This window comes from Chenopodium quinoa, unplaced genomic scaffold (assembly GCF_001683475.1).
Source record: "Chenopodium quinoa cultivar QQ74 unplaced genomic scaffold, ASM168347v1, whole genome shotgun sequence".
Lineage (NCBI taxonomy): Eukaryota > Viridiplantae > Streptophyta > Magnoliopsida > Caryophyllales > Amaranthaceae > Chenopodium > Chenopodium quinoa.
Window position 1 is genome coordinate 9524145 of NW_018744239.1, and position 22224 is coordinate 9546368.

General features: G+C 40.7%; 1 pseudogene; it reads left to right on the plus strand.

Moving 5' to 3' along the window:
• The first annotated feature begins 240 nt into the window (after positions 1-240).
• Positions 241-8818, plus strand: LOC110694473 (annotated as a pseudogene).
• Positions 8819-22224: the final 13406 nt, after the last annotated feature.

The window sequence follows — 22224 nt, forward strand, 5'->3', positions numbered from 1 at the left end:
GGGGGGGGAATAAGTCAAAAGGGTCAAAATAGCAGTTAATAGCCGTTAGGTGGGGCTCACAGACAGAAAGCCCACCGAAATTTTGAATAGGTAGTAGTAATATGAGTAATTATTTAATTTAAGGGGTAGTAATTTAAAAAAAAATAAAAAATTAAACCGATGGTTATTTTGAAAATGGATACATTTTTGGGTGGTAATTTAAAAAATTTTCTTATACGAAGTATAAAAGATTACAAAAAGAAAAAAAAAAAAAAAAAAATCCTCGTGCATCTTCAAAGATTAAAGTAAACGAAGCAGAAGACGAGACCCTGTTATTCCATTCTTGCGAAGAATAAAAAAAATGGAGAAACGAACAATATACCTTTGGATAATTGCAGTTCTAACCTTCGTTGTGTTGATGATCGTTACCCTACGATTCCTCAATCTCAAGAGTACCACAACTTTGCTGATCAGCGTCAATTTTTGGGTCAGTCTTAATTACTTTGATTTTGTATGAATTTTAAATTAAATTATCTAATCAAACTTGCTTCATAGTTTTGAATCTATTTTAAGGGTGAAATTGCATAATTTATGCTCTTGTTATGTCTTTAAGAATTTAATTTATCCATTATTGTGATTAAGTAGTGTTAAATTGTGATTATTGTCTTTGAATAAGAACTATTAAATTTCTTGGTTTAATCAATTGGGCGAATTTTAAGGGTAATGAACATATTAGTGGGTCAGTTGACTTTAATTGCAATGATATTTCCAATAATTGTATCTACTTAATTGTCAATTTGGTCATAAGAATGGTTCTATAATGTAATATTATGGCTTTTGTACTCGACCGAATACTGATGAATATCTCAATTTAGTCGTTCAGGGGGGTTGGAGCGAGGTTCAATGACTGATGTTGATAATTATAGTGTAGTGATATGGGTAGTGTAAATATGTTGGGGACATGAAGCCATGAAGGCAGAGGAATTTAGGTTGAATAGCTTTGATTTTGTGTTTTTGGGGTTTATGTTTAAAAGTTTAAGAATGTGCTTCAATGTTATGTCGGCGAAAATTAGATTAGAAGGTGTGTGCATATTTCCTTGCTTCGAATTTTTAGTTATGGTATAGAGAGAGACAGGCCAACTTATGAGGATGACATGATATCAATTTTTCAGGTTTTAGTAGTGACATTTACGGATTACACTATTAACATGGTCATTTATTTTAAATAGAAGAAATGCAAATGTGCAAGCTGTGTGAGCTGGAGAATTGCTCGTACTATCTTAGAAACCCTTTTTTTACTACACAGATGAACATATAAGCTAAGTTGTACTGTTAGAAATCATTGTTTATCTTAAAATTCTCAAGCCCTTGGAAAAATATCCTTGTGGGACTTGAGATAAATATGGATTTAGAAGGAGTATTAAATTAAAAAAAAAAAAAAGTTATTAAGATGTAATAAGGATTTACTAGTTGAGTTTGGTACGTGGTAATTGGGTTATTGTTGTTGGTATTTCATTAATGATGTAATCTATATCGTTGCTTCTCTCAACCTTAACATGCTTGTGTGTGGGTGCTTGTTAATTTGTGTTCTTGAAACCCAAAAGATACTTTTACTCGGATAGTTGGATCATTACAACTTCCATGAAATCACATGACACTGACTTTTTTAATCTGTTACCAGGTAACTAAAATCAAGCTAAAAGATATTAATCTGTTGTATATTAGGCACAACCTTGCAATAAAAGATTCAAGTGAAATAGAACCCTTCTTGGCAATAACTAAATTCATGATCTTATCATTAGGATTTATATACTAGCCAAGTTTGCTTTAATGTTGTTTAAAAAATGCAACTTTGGTTAAACGATTATAAGGATCATCTTTCTCCTTTTTGTCGAAAATTCATGATCTTATTATTAGGATTTATATACTAGCCAAGTTTGCTTTAATGTTATTAAACAATGCAATTTCGGTTAAACGATTATAAGGATCATCTTTCTCCTTTGCTTGTCATCGTTTTTACCTTTTTACATTTTTTGATGATGTTTAATGTTTTTCATCTCAGATTCAGGGCTTCTATTATTACTTTATTATGAAATTAATCTGTTTCGGAGTACTTTCAGGAATCCCCAATATGCTCAATGTCATTTCCAATGTCCCTTTTCTTGTCATTGGCATTATAGGGCTGATACTTTGTCACTATGGAAATTATTTTAAACTGAGGTACTTGTTTGTGGCTTCTATCATGTACTTTTATTTTCTTTAATCTTGTGCTTTAAAGCTGTATTGCTATCAGATATGAATGAAGTCTTATTTTTTTAAAGCCTGCAAGGTGAAGTTTGGGGTTGGACCTTTTTCTACATTGGTGTTGCAGCTGTTGGTTTTGGTTCATCTTACTATCATCTCCAACCAAATGATGCTCGACTGGTGTGGGATCGCTTGCCAGTGAGTTTTTCTGTTTAATAATCTAGCATGATATGATCTATCCATATGGCACTTTTATGATTACTAGTACTAGTATGCTCGGCCACCCGCAATGCGCGCGATGTTGATTAGCCCTTCAGCGTGCGGATGCGTATTGATTGATTGTTCGTTATGAAATTGCAGTTGTAACTTAAACATATTTGTGTCGAAGATGTATTTTGCCATTTGTAATGTGAATTCTGGAAAATTAATGAATCTGGTGTTAAAATGGGATAAAAATGAGCCAATAAGTAATGTTGTGGTCCAAAGAGCTATTTAAGTCCAATTTACATCTACAAAAACAATAGATAAGTTTAATTAAATACAATCAGTGCAAATATGTGAAAATCGAGTTAAGAGAAATACACCCTTTTTGAGTATAGAATAAGAAAACATGGCTACATGCATAATTGAAAGTTATTAAAAATCTAATTGCAAAGCAGATTCATTTTAATCAACATATTAACTTCATTTATATGGTGTTCTGTTCTAGTGGGACCTTATTAGAGACTTAGGAGTATTTATTAAACTAATTGAGCCGTTTTTCTCATCATTTTTTACTGTTAGTTGATTTAACCACTCAGACTCCATTCAGTTCGGAGAGTGAATAAAATCTAACATGTTTAGACAAGGGTTAATAAGAGCTACCCACATTCAATTTTCAACTAAAATAAATAATACATTTAGATAAGTTTAATTCAATTCAAAAAAGTTGTGATAATTTCATGTAAACACTAATTATGAGTAAAGATTAAACTTTTGGTTTAGTTAAGTTCAAACAATATCATCTTCCAAGGAATTTGAATTAAAGCATTATCTATTTCCAAATAGGGCCTTCATCTACTGATGGTACTTTTGCTACTCAATTTCCTCGTTTCCTCGCTTCAGTAAATGAAAATCTTTCTTACCATTTTACAAAATTCCCTGCACAAGTCAATAAAAATAGCTTACATCATGCTTTTAATTGGTAATGTTTTGTAAGACCATAAGAATAATTGTCGTAGTTCACTTTTTTTTTTTTTTTTTTGAAAGAATTGTCATAGTTCACTTACTGCCACAGATCATTCTACTAGCATCATATCACCTTCACCATCGGTGAAAACAACTCACTTATTTTTGGTTATAATTGAACTTTCACTAAAGATTAAGATTACTATACCCATCTTCTCAGGAATAAATCTAGGCCAAGAATTTAAAGCTAAAATCAAACAATGCTAAAAAACGAAGGCAATGAAAAGAAATTTAGAAGCAAGTAGAAATTTTAATTAAAAAAAAGGAAATGGTGGTACCTGGGATTATTCAAGGGTCAACTTTGTTGGAAAAAATAGGGATTTGATCACCCACATTGTAGTGGTGATTGAGGGAAGAAACAGAGGGAAAACCCAGTAATTAATTACTACCTCGGTTTCTTATTATTTGCAATAAAGGAATATTTTATATATCACAAATAATACCCATTTGTTGCAAATAATAAGAAATGGAGGTAGTAATATAAATAGCAACAAATTTGAGATCTTTGACATGGCTAATTAGCTGCTTTGATCTTACTGATTTGGGGGTAACAGTAGAATGACGTTCATAGAAATAAATTTTAACTGATTTGTAGTTCAAATGTCTCAAATTTTACACTATTCAAAATCCTACACTCGTTTTCAAATTAATCTGATTTACCATTTGAAAAAGAGAGAAAACTTCTATAAAAAATTTAAAGATGACTTACTAACCAATGATGATTGAAAAAGAATATCAATATAACACTTTGTTTGGATAGAAGAAAATGGAAGGAAAAGAAGGGAAGAGAAAGAGAAGGGGGACAAACTCTCTTGTTAGGGTAAGGGATTGGGGGAAGGAAGGGAAAGGAGAGGGAGGGATCCATTTTCCTATCTCTTTAATAAGCATAATCTCTCCAAATTTGGAGAGATTTGGAGGGAAAATGGAGCTCACCTCCCCCTCCCTTTCTTTTCCCTTCCCTTCCCCCCTTTTCCCTCCCCTTCCTTTCCTTCTGTATTTACTATCCAAACAAAGCGTAAGCGATCTATAGAAAATATTATACCTTTTGATAATTTTATTAATGTTCTCGTTTTTAGTATGCTTGATCTCCGTCCTCTGTATTCCCATTTCACTTGATCCGGTGATTCCACTATCTCTAACTCCTTCCGGTTTGACTCAGAAGCTCCGGTTCCTGCCTATCATTGCGTTATGTTTGATTTTACGGCGAGGATGGTGAATCTGAAATTCAAAAACCCTAGATAATTGCTCTGCTATAAATTTTTATAAATTGAGTAACTACCATCAATAGCTGAATAATCCTCCATATTAGAACCCTAAATTGTCCATGCTTACAATTAATATAACAATAGTGTGAAATTGAACTCCCAATTCCCAAATGAAATTCATATTTGATGATAAAAACCAAAAAAAAAAAAAAAAAACACCTTACCGCAACAACGGGCTTCAATGGAGGAGAAAGAGCAAAACATGGAGAACTCAAATTTTCAATGGTGGTGATGAAAGAGGAAAGAGAAGAAAGAGGAAGGGGTAAGCAGATAATCTCACTGAAAAGAGAGGGGTAAGAGGAGGAGATGAAGTTGTCATTGTGGTGAGTACTCAGCAAACAAGAGTAGATGATCGAAGGAATGGGCAAAAATTTATTTGAACTTTTTTAGATGTATTTTCATTCGAACACTGTAGATAAGGAATTTAGGGGCAAGGTTGTGGCTTTTTAAGATTTATAGATTGTGCTCCATTTATCCTTTCTCTGACTTATTCATTACCTGTATCTTACAACTTTTTATACTCTGATGCAACTAGAGGATGCTTACATATTATGTAGAAATTAATAACTCTGAGCATATCTTTCATATTTGCATATAGATGACTGTTGCATTCACGTCACTAGTTGCAATTTTTATTATGGAGAGGATTGATGAGCAGAAGGGGACTGCATCTATTATACCTTTGCTTCTAGCAGGCATTATCAGCATACTGTATTGGCGGTGAGACCTCTTTTATTTTATTTTTTTCTTCTGTTTTTTCCAAATTAATTGATTCTGTTTTTGTGTTTTTAAGTGTTTCAACGTCAATGCTGAAATGAAGGTTAAGAGACACATTAATGGTTTCTGTAGGCAAGTGTAGACTAGGAAACAACTCTGGCAAAAAAGGTGGAGGGATTTTTTTTTTTCGCCACCTTTTTCCATCTTCATTTACAATTGTAACTGCACCTTACTAAAAAAAATTTCTAGCTTCCTCTGGTTACGTTAAGTAGTATCATAGAGTTTTAGAATGATTTTTTTTAAGCCTTAAATGTTGGATAGAGCTAACTGATCTATCATTCCTTCATTACTTTGATGAAAAAGACTTGTTTTTTCATCTGCTGTAGTTGTGGCTTCAGGCCTTCAGTAGATAGGGTAGAAGTTTACAAATTTCTAATCCTTCTTTACTCACACATCTGTACAGGTTTTTTGATGATCTTCGTCCTTATGCAGTTGTGCAGTTCGTGCCTTGCATAGCCTTGCCCTTGATGGCCATTCTATTGCCTCCCATGTACACACATTCCACTTACTGGCTTTGGGCTGCAGGTTTGTGGTATTGACCATGATGCTTTTAATTTTGTAGAGATTATATCAAGATCTATATCCTGCTTTACTTTTGCTTTTCTTTTCTATGTGCAGCTTTCTATCTGCTTGCAAAGATATTAGAAGCTGAAGATAAACCTGTTTATGAGTTGACTCATCATGTTGTCAGTGGACACACTCTGAAGCATTTATCTGCTGCTGTTGTTCCAGTGTTCCTGACACTCATGCTTGCAAAAAGAACCATTGAAACAGAGAGGTAATTTTGCTTTCGTTCAGCTAATACAAGCAGCTATCCTCTATTTTCCTTTTCTGTATCATTATTCGAAGGGGGACAAACCAGTTTTGGCAAGTTCAATTTATCATTTATACAAGCTGTATTGCTTGTGAATACACCTTTAAAAATTTAAAACTGTACAAGTCTATGGAGAAGGGAAATGCAGTACAAGGAGTTTGGTCTCCCGCTTGGTATACTAGCAGTTTAAGTAGCCGGTAGCTGTTTAATTAATGATTTATTTTCAGATAGATTTTTTAGCCGTTGAAATGTTGAATGATAAAAGTGCGAATGCTAGCTTTAAGCTGTGAAGATTTCTTTTATTGGGCATGTTCAACAATATTAGCTGTTGTAGTAGCTTGTAGCTTTGTGAGTATTTGTTAGCTTTGAGAGTAGATGTCAGGAATAAACTAGTAGCTATTAGATATTGCTAAACATTACTATTTGGATTAAGTAGTGTTTTTTACTACTACTACTAGGTCTACACTACTTGTGTGACTAAGCTCTGTTCAAGGAGTATTAATACATTAACACTTTGTTTGGATAGAAGGAAATGGAAGGAAAAGAAGGGAAGAGAAAAGGAGGGGGACAAACTCTCTTGTTTGGGTAAAGGATTGAGGTAAGGAAGGGAAAGGAGAGGGAGGGATCCATTTTCCCTCTCTCTTTAATAAGCATAATCCCTCCAAAATTGGAGAGATTTGGAGGGAAAATGGAGTTCACCTCCCCCTCCCTTTCTTCTTTCCCCTTCCCTTCCTCCTATTTCTCTCTCCTTCCTTTCCTTCCTTATTTGCTATCCAAACAAAGCGTAAGTTTTAATTGTGAGCTTTATTTTTATTTTTTTTTCATCATTTTAGCTATGATATTTAGATACATAATGTTAATCCATTCCCTTCCCTTGAAAAGTTGGAAAACAGAAAATTAAATCGGGTTATAACCTGATATGGATGAATTGAGATAGCCTTGGACCTCACCACAGTTGTCCATCAATGCACTCTCTAGTTTCCTTAGATAAATGTTCTCTTGCCTTAACTTTAATACTATGATAAAAGTCAATTGAAGCCATTAACTCTAATCCCTGATTTGATAATCAGGAAAGGGTGCAGAATCTATACAACCATAAAAAAAAGAAAATAAAGAAATAAAAAAAATTCTTTCAAAAAAAAAAAAAAAAACTTTAAAAATAAATAAAAATTTAATAACCATGGGAAAACTTACTAGCATCAGCTAGACTATTATTCCTGCTGGTTCATTTCTGGCACTACTTTGTTGTAACCATATAATTTGTAAAACATGAAGAGATTATAAATATTCTTGAATGAAAAAAGCAATGAAAAAAATGATCAAGGAGGCAAACTACATGAACATTCTTTCCTCGAGTTATCCCCCAAAGTGAGATTACCCCATTGCAAGAGTGTGAGTAGTTGGAGTTCCAAGGCCATTCACTTCCATGCTTGTGTTCTAGTGCTTTTCTCTTACATGTCAACACTAAGGATTTTTAGTGAATTTTCTGCCCAGAGAAGATGACAGCAAGGTTTTTTTTTTTTACAATCTGCTTATCTTTAACCATTAAAACATATAATGCGTCAAAAAATATAAAATTAAATTAAATAAATAAAACCATTGAAACATATAAGGTGTAGATACGAGATTTTATTTATATATTATGGGCAATCAGTTACCTGTGAACAGGTTAGCTCATGGGTTCTTTGATAGATCCTATTATCCTGATATTCATGACTGCCCATCACATGCCTTCGTAAAACTCCACTTTGCATGTCTCCCTACCCTTCATTCTCCACCATTCTTGAGACGTGGCACTGCAGTAGTACAACACGGAAGCCTTTTAGGTTGTTGGGTAGAGATTTGTTGTTTGAGGCATTTTACCTGAAATTGAGGTTGAGCAACATTTGTCCCCCATCTCCAGTAATTAGTGTTCTTTAAGCCATCTGTGAAGAAGCTGTGCAAAATAGCAACTTCACTCTTATCAGGAGAGTTTTTATCTATCTACATTGATAATTCTACTAGCTAGTTGTTTCAGTAGCATCTGCTCTCTCATGTGATTTTGTTGTAATTTTACAATGTAGGGTGAGTTTGTTCATGGTATGGAGAAGTTCATGGACTAAAGTAAGGAAAGACGAGATCAGAGTACAGAGTTCTGAATACCATGTGGTTTCAAATCAAGAATGATACTGGATTTGTTCATTATTGGACGAGTATCAACATCTGAATGCAAAGTGATGCAGAACTGGTCAACAGGTACTGCTTAATTCTATGGTGAATAAGGCTAATTGGTGATGTCTCTTATATTCGTCCTTCTGTGTAATCTCTTTCTTGTTTCTTTGCTCTAGGCCTGTATTAAAATTGTATTGTAAAATGTAAACAGAACAGTCTTTCATATAAATTGTAACGAGCTGTGCAGGAACTATTTTTCTTTTCGTTTCCAACTTTTCCTCAACTAATCAATGTTTGAGCTATGCTCAGATTTTAAATTAATACGAAATTCGGAGTACATGGTTAAATAAATTGGAATCAATACAAGTGTTGTATCCAGCTTAGGAAATCCTTTGTATAATAAAGAGAAATATATATATTTTTTAAGAAATGCTTTATAATTCTTATTATTGGTACTAATTTTACTGAAAATAGGTTAAATTTGTTAATATTTGCTTTTAATTGCTGTTTAAGAATTCATTTGATGTTTTTCTTTTTCATGAAATTTGCTTTGTTAATTTGCTCATTAATGAGTCATTAATTGTACACTGTTTGGGTATGGAAAGGTTTTTTTTTTTTGTTTTTGTTTTTGTTTTTTAATGCAGTATTTGCTATTTATTTCATTGTGTTTATTTTGTGGAATTCATGTGTTGAATTCTTGATTAAAATAGTTACCATTTCTCATATTTGACACAAAAAGCTCAGATTCTAAGCCATGAACAATACAGATTACAATGAGCCTAAGTGTAGATTCAATAAAATACAATTACATTAAGCCAGCAAACTTTATACAATACATGAGCCTCTGCCATACTAAATTGCACTCATACAATCCTGGATAGCTTCATTAACTCTTCCAATCTCCTTATATATGTATTTATCCTGTTGAGTAGCGCATTGGCGCCATCGGATCAATTGGAAGAACTTCTGTGTAGCAAGTCAGAGCATCCGCATAATTGCCTTGATGCAAAAATGGGCAGATATGAATATATAGTTTAATGACCAAAAACAAAATCCATGTGTCCCCTAAGCATCAATCTATGTCACCATGTATTATAAAGAAAAACCTTCTAGAAACTATGTTATATTATACGAAGTACTAAGAACTAGACATTAAACAGTGAAATCAACTTCATAGAAACTAAAGCAGCAGTCCCATAATGCATCACGAGAGGCAAGTAGCTAAGGTGGAAGCTTAAGCAACCTACCACTCCATATAGATGTTGCCAAGATTAGTCGGCGTTTGTGGATGGTTAGGTTGCAGTGAGAGACATTGCTGCATATATCAAACAATGCGTTAGTTTAGATGTTAACGGGATAGAAAAACATAAGGTCGTACATACAGGACACATAATTAGCACATACATGATAGTACTGAGCAGTGAGCACCATCCTCAACTCGGCCAGCATCTTTCAGTGCATTACACAAATATGGAATTCAAGAACAATCATATAGCACCAAAAAAAAAAAAAAAAAAAAAAAAGGTAACACAGCAACAATGAGAACCAATTGTGACACCAGGTTCGAGAATGAGCAAACGACTACTCAGAAATACAGTGGCAGTACCAGGCAAAGGATGAGTAGGATGAAAAGGCATTCCCCTGAAGAAAACTTTATTGTCCACCAGAAAACAGCACCAGGTTTAGGAAATAAACAATAATCTTTGATAGATCAGTTGAGCCACAACAAGGTAACATCAGAATCAGTGAAGTTATTTCTTCCAAATTAATCAATAACACTTGCCAAGGATTTGATAGAACTATAGCCCTACAAGTGTGTGGGCTCATGAAGACAGTATTAATTGGCTGAACCCAGCCTCAAAAGACAAACGCCTACTGCTCCATTTGCTGATTCATGCTGTTATTTTATTTATCAGTTGCTCACACTTACCAGCCTTCAATTTCTGTGAGCTATAGATATCCCTGGAATTTATCTTCTTAAAAACCTGACAATTCCTTAATGCTTGGAGTCTCATCTTCTTGCATACCACAAATATACATTTTAGTCTTTTATTTCTTTGGTTGCAGACCTGAAGTATCAGCAAATTATTGAAATGAATTCTTGCTGAACTTTTTTCCTATTACTCAATATTTTGCCAAATGTTGTTTATAGTATTGAATAAAAGCTTCAATGACAGCGCTCATTAGGTTCAAACTTCAGAGTACCAAGCCCCAACTATTCTGTTATGAGTTTGCCTAGCCAATAGACATTGAATTGGTGCGTGGAAAGTTTTTGTATTGCCGTCTACATCCAATGTCCAACAACATTTAGCTTTTTGCTGACGGAAACTCCCTTATTGATTATGAATTTCAATGTGATCCTGCCTTTTCAGCTTCTCAATAGTGGCTAAGTAAGGCATCTCCATGGTGTTGATGCATATACAGCTTTATGTGCAGCAAGCACACCATGCAAAGCCTTATTACCAACCCTACTAAATTGAAATTTGAATTTGTGAGTTGGTAATAACATGTTAGAAGTTAATTGATTTCAAAAGTACAAAAATATTGTCTATTCAACAACTCAAGTTCATTAATTACAAAAGATACTAGCTGTGACACTATTGCTATAGGCTTTTGCACAGATTTACAGTCTATAATCGTGACTGCAGTTCAGTTTTCCGATAGAGTTGGTTTACACCTTAACCCACCAATAGCTAGAGTTATGAAAAAGTAGATTTTTCATTTCTATGAATAAATCTTTGATCAAAGTGGTTCTTTTCAATTTTGTTATCTCACCTTCTTTTATATAGGCATAGGGCGAATACAGGGTTGGGCAGGATCAACACTGAAAGATACGATACAAACGGTAAGGATCGGATAAGAAAAGGGAGTGAGAGAGAGGGATAGGCAACTAGACAACCAATAGTTGGGTACATACACAACATAAAGCTCTAATATTGGGGGTTGTTAAATGTCGCTCCCAATTTACTAGGCGTCGCTCGCATTTTTTACATGAAATTCCGTATTTACCCCTCGTATATAAATAATCGCAACACTCACTCACGAAACTTACAACGCATTTCACGCTCTCATACTTCTCTATCTAAAATTTTATCTCTCTAAAAATCTCTCCTAAAAGTAAAAAATCAGAAATTTGTAAAAAAAAAAAAAAAAAAAAAAAAAAAAAACCAGAAAATTCAAAAGAAAAACACCCACAACCCACCACCAATCCAAGGAGGGTAAAAGAAATCCGGCGATGGCGGACCCTTGGCGAATCAGGGTGACGTACAGTGGTCGTGGCGGTGGCATTGGAGGAGGTGAACAGGTTAGTTTTCGGAAATCTGGTGGTTGAAATTGGGAAAAAAAATATTTGAAATTTGGGACATCCGCCTGAAATTTCCGGATGTCCCAAGGAGGATTCGGAAATTTCAGGCGGATCCTCCTTGGTTTTTCGGAAATTTCAGGCGGATCTAATTTTTTTTTTCGTGATTAATGTTTCGGGGTTTTCTGATGTCCTGCGGGAGAGTTACAATTCCGAGACTAGAACCGGACGCCTGTACCTGCAAAACAAACGGATGCTCCGGATGATTGGAGATCCGCCTCCGACGGTCAAGTTAGTACTTGATTAAGGAGTAATTAATGCGGAAATTAAAGTGATTGGGTCTCTCCAGGTGAGAGTGCTTAATGTGCGTAATCCCCCTTAATGAGGATTAAGGGAGGTATTTATAACCTCGGGAAACGTGCCAATCCTAGGTTTAGGTTAACCTTGGGCTGATTGGGCTTCCCTCGGAAGTTGGGCCTAGGTGGCCGGTTTCTCCATTAGGCATGGAGTATGCCACGTGTCATGACATAATAGGTCCAGGGTGGACGAATAAGCGTGTGCCACGTGGCAAGCCCTGACAGTTCCAACTGGGGGACACTTGGCAGGACCTGATTGGCCCACGTGGCGCATTCCAATTGGTGGGAGCAAAATCCCCTAATCATTTGCCCCTCACAGGTGGCACGTGACTGGTCAAGTGTTACCTGTGACAGGTGTCGCCCTGTAACAGGCGACGGCCTGCTACAGGTGTCACTCGGCGAAAGGCCGAGAGATTCTCCTGCCAAAATTTTGAATTCTGGAAGTGACCCTTTGCCTTCTCACTTCGCCTATATAAGGGAGTGTTGACTTCGGTCATTTTCACACTTGAGAACTTTTTGAGAGAACATTCGGACCCCTGAACTTGCTCTGACATTTTGGACCCTTTCTGCCTACCGCCTGCTCTGACAAGCCGACTGCAAAGGATTTTCAGAACTCCATCAACGTCACTCGTTTAGGTAACCGTCGGTTCTCTTACTCTTAATTTTCTCTTTATTTTATTCTTTTTTGAAATGGCACCACGGAAGCACACGACACGACCTAGGTTAGTGATCAGCCGGTCACCGGGGACGGCTGAATCTAGGACTAGGAGTGTCGCCTGCCCTTTTCCGGACCCATCTTTGCCCTTTATACAAAGTCCGACTGTCTCTGTGTCTATGCAGAACATGATGCCCAGAACAAAAAGAACTGCTAGGATTTCAAACTCAGACGGCTCCTCCCACAGGGTGCCGATTAGTGAAACATCTGAACAGGCGCCAGATGTGGAAGTGAACCAGAGCGGCTTGAAAGCCGACAGTTCTGAGGGAGGAGTCAAAGTGACCCCTTTCAATTTTACAGTTGACAAATCTACATTCTCTCCTGCTCCTTTTAAAGGAGAGGAGGCGGGCCCCTCTGGGAGAGGGGAGGAGTCGTCCTCTTCGGACTCGTCAGAGGACGAATCCGATTCTAGCTCTTCTAGCCATGCTTCTCTGGACACAGAAGAGAAAAACAGTCGCCTACAAGAGGCGAGGCTTTCTCACGCAGTTGAGAAGGGGGACAATTGGGCGGAGCCATCCGCCTCTTACCGAGAGCAAAATACCCCCTACTACTGCACTGTCCCTCGGGGCTGGATCACGGCCATGCAAGAGAAAGTGGGGAGCTTTATTGCAAACCATACAATGGGCCCCGGCTTTTTAGTGTTCGTGCCGGATCCAGAAGACACAGTCGTCTGGCCGGCTGGTACTAGCTATGATGGCGCCTGCTTTGGTTGCTACGAGGCGACAATCAAGGCTGGGCTGCGCTTCCCACTACATCCGGCTGTTCAGCGGATCTTGGATGGGTATGAATTGGGGTTATGGCAGTTAGCCCCGAACTCCTGGGTCAACGTACTCGACTATGTGGCCGGGTGCGAACTGCACGGGGTGGAGCCAAACTTCGGGGCTTTCGCCCACATGAATTACCTCAGCCGGACCCCTAAGGCAGGCGGTACCGGCTGGTATCAATTGACAAGCCACAGAGGCTACCTCATGACAAGGGGTAAAGCAAACAAGTGGAAGGACTGGCGAAGCACCTTCCTTATCATTGAGAGTTCAGACACAGAGCTGAACAAGCGCTTCAACAGGTGGAATAGGAATCCGCCTCTTCTTGCAGGCGGCCGCAGCATGCCGCTTGTTCCCTCCAAAGCTAAGAAAGAGATCCTGGATAAAGGACTCTTTAAAGTAGAGTCGAGGGTTGACTCTACTTCAGGGGTACGAGAGCAAGTACCCCTGCACTGCGTCCCGAGCTTCAAATGGCTCTACGACGAGTACTTTTTGGCCGCCTGTGGCCTCAGCAGTCGGTGCTCAAGAGGTAGCCGGCCTGACGAATACTCTGTTTTTCCATGCATTTCTGTTATGACTTTTTATTAACTTGCTATTTGTTTTTGCAGCGGACGCCATGAGAAAAATTACCGCCTCCAAGACTGCGGCGGCCATGTTGCGGGCCTCCATCATGCAACAGTCTTCAACCGACTCCCCCAACAAGGGGGCACCCTTGGTGAGCTTCGAACCTTTCACTCTCTTTTTTGGAGTTAGGTTTATGCATATACTGACCGAGTGTTTGTTTTGTTTTTATTTGTTGTTTTTTTTTTTTTTTTTTTTTTTTTTTTTTTTTTTTTTTTTTTTAGACGAGCGCTCCAAGAGCTTCTTCTTCCCAACAGCCGGACTCCAAGGCCCGGAGGACGACTGTTGCAAGCTCTCCTGGTTCTGCCAGGAAACATGCGGCGGCTGAGAAACAGCCGACCACTCCTTCTAAAACTCCAATTGGGCCGCCTAGAAGTATGAAGCTGTCTTTGTGAATTTAGACTTGCTCTCTTCTTTACTAGGTCTAACTAGTTTGTTTATGGTTGATGAAGCCGGCCCTCAGGAGCCTGACTTGGTCGAGGTGGCCAAGTCTATGATCAAGGCCGTTCCTCCAGCTGAAAGGGAGGCGGTCAGGGGTGTCAGCACCCTTGACCTAGACGGGATTGCAGGGTTCCTTGCTGAGGTATACTTAGCATATTTTTGAGTATTTGAATTCCAGGACGCCTGTTTTTTGTTTGGAAACTGACGCCTGTTCCCTTATTACTTAGGCCCTGCTCCGAGTGAACGGCCTCCGTAAGCCGCTTGACAGGAAGAACAAAGAGGTAAAGGCTGCAAAAGCTATGGCCGCCTCTGACCGTGATAAGACAATGTTTCAAATTGCCCAAAATGAGGTTCTGACAATTGACATTCTTTATTATCAGGCGCAGGCTACTTCTGCCCTCCGGGCTCAGTTAGAGGCGGCCCAGAAGAGAAATAGCGAGCTGGAGGCGACCATCAACAATCTCAAGGCCGAGCTGAGACCTCTTCGCCAAAAGATGTCCTCATACGACACCTTGGAGAAATCCTTGGCGCGCGTTAAGGAATGCCTGGTGACCCAGGAGAAGAGTCTTACTCAGGAGCTCTCGGAAAAGGCCGAGCAAGAAAAGAAAGAGCTGGTCCGAGAGATGATGGAAGACTCTGCTCAAATCCAGCGCATGACCTGGGGCCGCCTCTTCCCCAATGCCGACTATTCCTCCTAGGAAAAAACGTACCGCCAGTGTTCAGATAGATATAATCAAGAGATCCTGGCGGCTGCTGAGGACGAGGCGTTGGAGGAGGAGGAGCCGGTAGTGGCGCTTGTGCCGCTTGGGGGTAATGCATCGAAGAAGGATGCAGCTAAAGCCGAGTACAGCAAAAAGAGTGCTGACCAGGCGGCAGCTGCTAATATTGAAGATCTGCCCCCTACTTAAGCTTTATGTCGTCTTTTCATAGCCTGCGTGCCGTTTGTTTATATTTACTCGGCCAGGGGGCCGGGGTTCTGAATATTTGGCCGGTCTTTAATGACCGGCTTCTTTTTATGCCAAAATATTTCATTTTTGTTTTGTTTCAAATTTGTTTAAGTATCGAATATTCTGATATCCAATTGCACACTATACCGACTGTTTTGCATGGCCGATAGTTGCGGACAGGTACGAGATAGTTAGTCACGCCACCTATGCCCCTGGACGACTGGTTGTCTGTTTCCAGGCTAAGCGATCAGTCGGCCACTTTAAAGAATGGATTTCCTTCAACCAAGTAGGAAGGTGGTTTAAGCTAGAAACTCTAGTCGGTCCAGGCCGACTGTTCCCCGCCACTTTTAATCTAGTGTGAACAGGCGCTGTATGAACACCTTTTTAGCTTCATACTAAATTTTTTAAAGAGTGACCATGGAAACATAATTGTTACCTAGTCGCCAAGTGACTGAGTAGTAGAGGTATCAAGCGGTGGGTACCGGTTGTTCCCCTTTATTCGCCAATGTTTGTTGGCTATTAACTCATAAGATACCAACTGTTCTTATCCCAAGTAGTTCAGTCGGTCGGTTGGCACGGATGGTTACTGCGAACAGTTGTTTGACCTGATTAGTCAGTTAAGTGAGAGGTATCCTTGTCTGGGAAACGGCTACGTGGTTGTCTTGGTTAGACAGTCGTATAGGTACCGTGTAATGATTTTATAGAACAATGTTCCACCCAAAAGGGAGCTGCTCTCTGCGACGAATTTCATCTGGATGGATGCCGTCGGACGCCTGCTATAACGTTGGGACAGGTCGAATTGAATTTTAATATTTGGATCAGTTGGCTTGGCGCCTGGTCTTATCATTTTAGCCATGAGCCTTTGATAGTTCTTGGTGAACTGTGTTCTGGGAGAGTAACCGGTTGTGTGGAACAAGCAGCGTGCCCCTCTTAAGTAAAAATTAAATATGGAGAGTAGCCGACTGTTTGTCAGTAGGCATGCCCCTCTTAGGTAAAAATGAAAATTAAACATGGAGAGTAGCCGACTGTTTGTCAGTAGGCATGCCCCTCTTAGTACAGAATTGAATGAAACATCAAACTTTTATTAAGTAGCCCTCGACTATTTACATCATTCAAAAGAAATATTTCTTAAGATTATCTACATTCCAGGTTCGAGGCAACGGTTGGCCGTCTGGTGTTTCCAGACGGTAGGTACCGTCCCTGACCTCTTCATAGATTCGGTAGGGTCCTTCCCAGTTGGGAGTTAGTTTGCCAGACTCATTAGCCCTACCAACTGCTTCCATTTTTCTAAGTACAAAGTCCCTCACTTTGAGTGGACGCCTGTGTACTTTTTTGTTGTATGATCTAGTCATTCTCAGGCGGTAAATTTCATGGCGCAAGACAGCATTGCCCCTCCTTTCTGGGAGTGAGTCTAATGCCAGGCGCATGGCTTCCCAGTTTGCCTCTTCGTCATATAGCATTACTCGAAGAGTCGGCTCGTGGTGTTCTATTGGAAGAATAGCTTCCGCACCATAAGTTAGGAGGAATGGAGTTTCTCCAGTCGCCCCTTTTTCAGTCGTCCTAACGGCCCAGAGGACATGTGGCAATTCATCCGCCCATAGGCCGCCTGCTCGTTCAATATTTTTCTTGAGACCGTCTGAGATGATTTTATTAAAAGCTTCTACCTGGCCGTTTGCTTGTGGACGGCTGACTGATGCAAAGTGGTGTGCAATTCCTTGGTCACCCAACCAGCTTTTGAGAACTGGCGTCTCAAATTGGGGACCATTATTAAAGACCATAGACATGGGAACCCCGAACCGAGTGATGACATTTTTCCAGATGAATGAAATTACATCCTTCGTCTTGATTCCCTTTACAGCTTCCGCCTCCACCCATTTAGTGAAGTAGTCAACTGCAACAAGTATGTACCTCCTTTCGCCTGTTGCAGGCGTATAGGGACCCAGAATATCCATGCCCCACTTAGCAAACGGTAGTGGGCTATGAATGGTAGTGAGGTCAGTAGCCGGACGGTGAATTAGTTTGCCAAACCTTTGGCACTTGTCACATTTTTTCACCATCTCCATTGCATCTGTTTCTAAAGTAGGCCAAAAGTAGCCCTGCCGCCTTGCCCGTTGAGCAAGCGTCCTACCGCCTATATGGGAAGCGTAGTAACCAGAGTGAAGATCGTCTAGTATCTCTCGCCCCTTTTCTGGAGTAACACACTTTAAGTAGGGTTGAAGGTACCCTCTTTTGTGAAGTTCTCCCTTTATCATTTCAAAACTGGCTGCTCGTTTTTTCAGCGTTGCGGCCTGGTGATGATCATCCGGCAGGGTACCGTCTGTCATATATGCCCTGATTGGATCCATCCAGGTTGAGCTTCTGTCTAGGATTCCAATAGGGTCTTCCTCGATGCTTCTCTTCTCCATTACTTCCCAAAAAACAGTTCGAGGAGTATCACAAGAGGCGGACGATGCTAATTTTGAAAGTGCATCCGCCTGGTTGTTTTCTGATCTCGGCACTTGAGTCAGATGGAAATCTTCAAGGGAACCAACTGCCTGTCGTACCGCCTGTAAATACTTGATCATGGCCGGATGGGTTTCTTCGTATTCGCCATTATACTGACTCACTATCAATTGTGAATCGGAAATGGCGTTTATCTTTCGTGCCCCTGCCGCCTTGCACATGCGGATTCCGGCTAGTAAAGCTTCATATTCTGCCTCATTGTTTGAAGCCTGAAAACTGAAGCGTAGAGCGTACTCGAACCTGTCGCCACTCTGGCGACTGACATATGATGCCTGCTCCACAACCATTTGAAGTGGAGCTTCCATCCACATATACCTTCCAGACTTGGTCTGGATCTCGAGAATCAGGGGGACGAGTCATTTCAACAATAAAGTCAGCAAAGGCTTGCCCCTTTACTGCTTTTCTAGGCTCGAAAGTAACTTCGAGGCTCTGTATTTCTATGGCCCATTTGATCATCCGGCCTGACGACTCCATGGTGGTCAGTGGCCGCTTGATAGGTTGATCTGTATAAACGACGACTGCATGCGCCAAAAAGTAGGTCTTTAATTTTTTGACAGCCATGAAGAGTGCAAGACCAAATTTCTCCACTAAGGGATACCTCAACTCGGCATTTTTGAATACATGACTGACAAAGTAGACCGGGAGCTGACAGCCGTCTCTTTCCGCAAGAAGAACAGCGCTTAACGCATGATCAGAGACGGCCAGGTACATGTAGAGTACTTCTTTGGGCAAAGGGCTGACCAGCCTTGGCAAGGAATGCAAGTGAACTTTCAATTTCTAGAAGGCCGCCTCAGCATCCGGCCCCCATTCAAAACTTGCCTTCTTCTTAATGGCCTGGAAGAAGTATAAGCATTTGTCGCCTGATCGGCTTAGAAATCTTCCCAAGGCCGCCAGACAACCTGTTAACTTTTGAACCTCTCGGACGGTACGAGGCGACTGCATGTCGATGACCGCCTGTACCTTCTCAGGGTTCGCCTCTATTCCTCTCTGATTGATAAGGAATCCGAGAAATTTCCCAGACTCAACTCCAAATACACATTTCTTGGGATTGAGCATGACACGGTGCCGCCTGAGTGTGGCGAAAGTTTCTCGGAGGTCCGACAGATGATCTATCTGAAGTTTAGATTTGACAATCATATCATCAATGTATGCCTCGACATTTCTCCCAATCTGATCAAAGAACACAGTGTTTATCATTCGCTGGAAGGTGGCCGGGGCATTCTTAAGACCGAACGGCATGACCGTGTAACAGTATAACCCTTTATCAGTGACAAAGGCCTTCTTCTCCTGATCTTTTTTCCATAAAGGAATTTGATGGAAACCAGAGTAGGCGTCCATAAAGCTCATCAAAGCATGACCGACTGTTGAGTCGACCAGGTTATCATTTTTAGGCAGAGGGTAACTGTCTTTGGGGCACGCCTTGTTTAAGTCTGTGTAGTCTACACACATTCGCCAGGTGCCATTCGGCTTTTTAACAAGCACCACATTTGCAACCCAGTCTGGGAAGTAACATTGCCGAATGAACCCTGCATCAAGTAGTTTTTTTACTTCAGCAGCTGTCGCCTGACTTCTTTCTTCGCCATGGTTCCGCTTTTTCTGCCTTACCGGGTTCTTTTTCGGATCCACAGCCAGTTTATGTACCGCCAGGTCAGGACTAATGCCTGGCATTTCGTGGACTTCGAATGCAAAGATGTCCTTGTATTCTTTCAATAGTTTGTGCAAATCGTCACCCAGGATCTTCAGAGCAGTCGTCCCAACTTTGACTGTTCGGACAGGACGTGAGTCGTCTAAGATCAGGTCCGTATGCTCACCAGCCGGCTGAGGGCGGAATTCGTCCGACCGCTCCTCTGCCAATGATTGCTATTTTCTGTCTTTTCTTGCGGCCCCCGTCTGGGCTGCCTTTCTCTTCTTGCCGCCTGCTTCTTGAACAGGCGCACTCTCCTTGACATTGTCAAGGTCTGTTTTTCCACCATTTGATCCAGCGGACATAACAGTGGGCTTGATATCCGAGAGATAGCACTCTCGGGCCATCCTCTGATCTCCCCTTAGGGACCCGACTGTTCCATTATCCCTCTCAAACTTGAGCAACATAAGAGATGGGATTATAATAGCCTTGGAATTATTCAGGGTTGGTCGTCCCAGAATCATGTTGTAGGCCGAGAGCTCTTCTACTACCAGGAACCGGACTACCATGTGTCGTCCTTCCCCTTTTTCACCCAGGTGGATGGGTAAATCCACTCGTCCCACTGGGTGGACGACTCCTCCTCCAAACCCTACTAAAGGGTGGGATGCCGGATGTATGCAATCAGTCTGATATTTTAATTTTGACAGACATTTGCTACTGATAAGATCTGAGGAGCTTCCAATATCTATAAGGATTCGGCCAAGTCTTTGGTTGGCCACTTTACACTCCAATAACGATAGGGTCGTCATGCGGCCCCCTTACCCCTCCTAGATCTTCTTCAGTGATGACAATCTCAGGAAATGAATATTCGGAGGGTCGTTCTTGGTGAACGGAATTTACATCTAACCGCCTGATATTGTCTTTGTTGCCCCTAATAGTGGGACCGCCTCCTGCGAAGCCGCCTGCAATGGTGTAGACGACTGCATCATCTGTATCAGAGCTGTCGGCCTGTTGACTCTTTTTGGCTGACTTCTTTTTCGAGGAAGTGTTCCCCGTGGATTTCTTGACATAAGAGTCAAGATCACCTTGCTCAGCCAGGCGGTCCAGATACCGCATAAGACTGATGCATTCGTTGGTGTGATGACCAACATCTTCATGATAATCACAGAATTTTCCATGGTTCCGGTTGCTTGCAGAACCCTTCATGGGGACCGGCTTCTCAATTGGGATCCGTCCCTTAATTTCCTTTAGGATAGCTTGGCTATCCTTGTTAAACGCATACTTTGGAGAGTATGGTTTGAATTCTTTTTTCTTCTTCTGGGCCGGCTGTTTAGAGGAATCAGCCGCCCAGACCTCTTTTCTTTTCTTCTCCTCTTTGTTCGACAACTGTTTCTGTCGCCCTTCTTTTTTGTCGAACCTTTTCCCGTCCGACTGTTTTGTACTACAAAGATCAGTCGCCTGTATATAGGCTTCTGCTTCAATCAAGGCCTCTTGAAGAGTCGCCACCCTCTTTCGGACCAAATCAAATTTGAATGTCGATCCGTCTTTGAGGCCTCTGAAAAAGTCAGTATAGGCTACCTCATCCGGTAACCCTTGAATCTGTATTCTCATCAGGTTAAACCGCCTGATGTAAGAACGAAGCCCCTCCTTCTCGCCCTGCTGAATCGCTCCTAAATCAAGGGTCGTCTTCTTCGCAGGGATGTTCATGGCAAAGTTGGAGGTGAATAAGTAAGCAAGCGTCCTGAACTTATTCACACAACCAGTCGACAGGTTGCCGAACCATTGTTGTGCGATTCCTTTGAGAGTCGCTGGGAAACACTTGCACCAAGTGGGATCATCCAACCCTTGAAGGTACATCAGGTTGGTGAATGCCATCAAATGGTCTTCTGGGTTAGTAGTGCCATCATAGGCGCCTACTAATACATTTTTCACTTTGGCCGGCTGAGCGGCTTCAGCAATTTCCTTGGAGAAGGCCGACGGCTGTTCCCCAAGTCTAAGCAACCGTAGCTGCCAGTCCATAGGTTGGACATTCTTTGCTGCATGCCCACCAAACAGAGGGGGCTGCAAAAAATATTGTTGTTGCGGTACAAATGGTAAGTTTGGTACCGCCTGGTCACTATGAAAGCCAGACTGACGGGAGGTACCGCCTGACTGACTCTCATGATGCGACTGAGTATGTCTCATCGAGGTATTGCGCAGACTGTCTTGGAAGTTTGAAGTAGAGGTCGAATCTGACAATCGGTCATTCTTCTTCTGTTCTAGCAATAACCGAGCATCTGTGTATGTTTTCTTCGACCCGTCTGCCTGAATATGACAAACAAGTTTCCTCTTTCCTGGAGTAGGAAAACGGTATTTTGTGAAATCAAGGGCAGGCGTCTCCCACTTCCTAGAGTTAGGATGAGGGGTCGCCTCTCGCCCTTGAACTGGCTTCCTCTTCCCTGAAGTGGAAGGTTTCTTAGCCGACTGCTCCTTGGCCAGAGCAGGCTTCTTGTTGAGCAA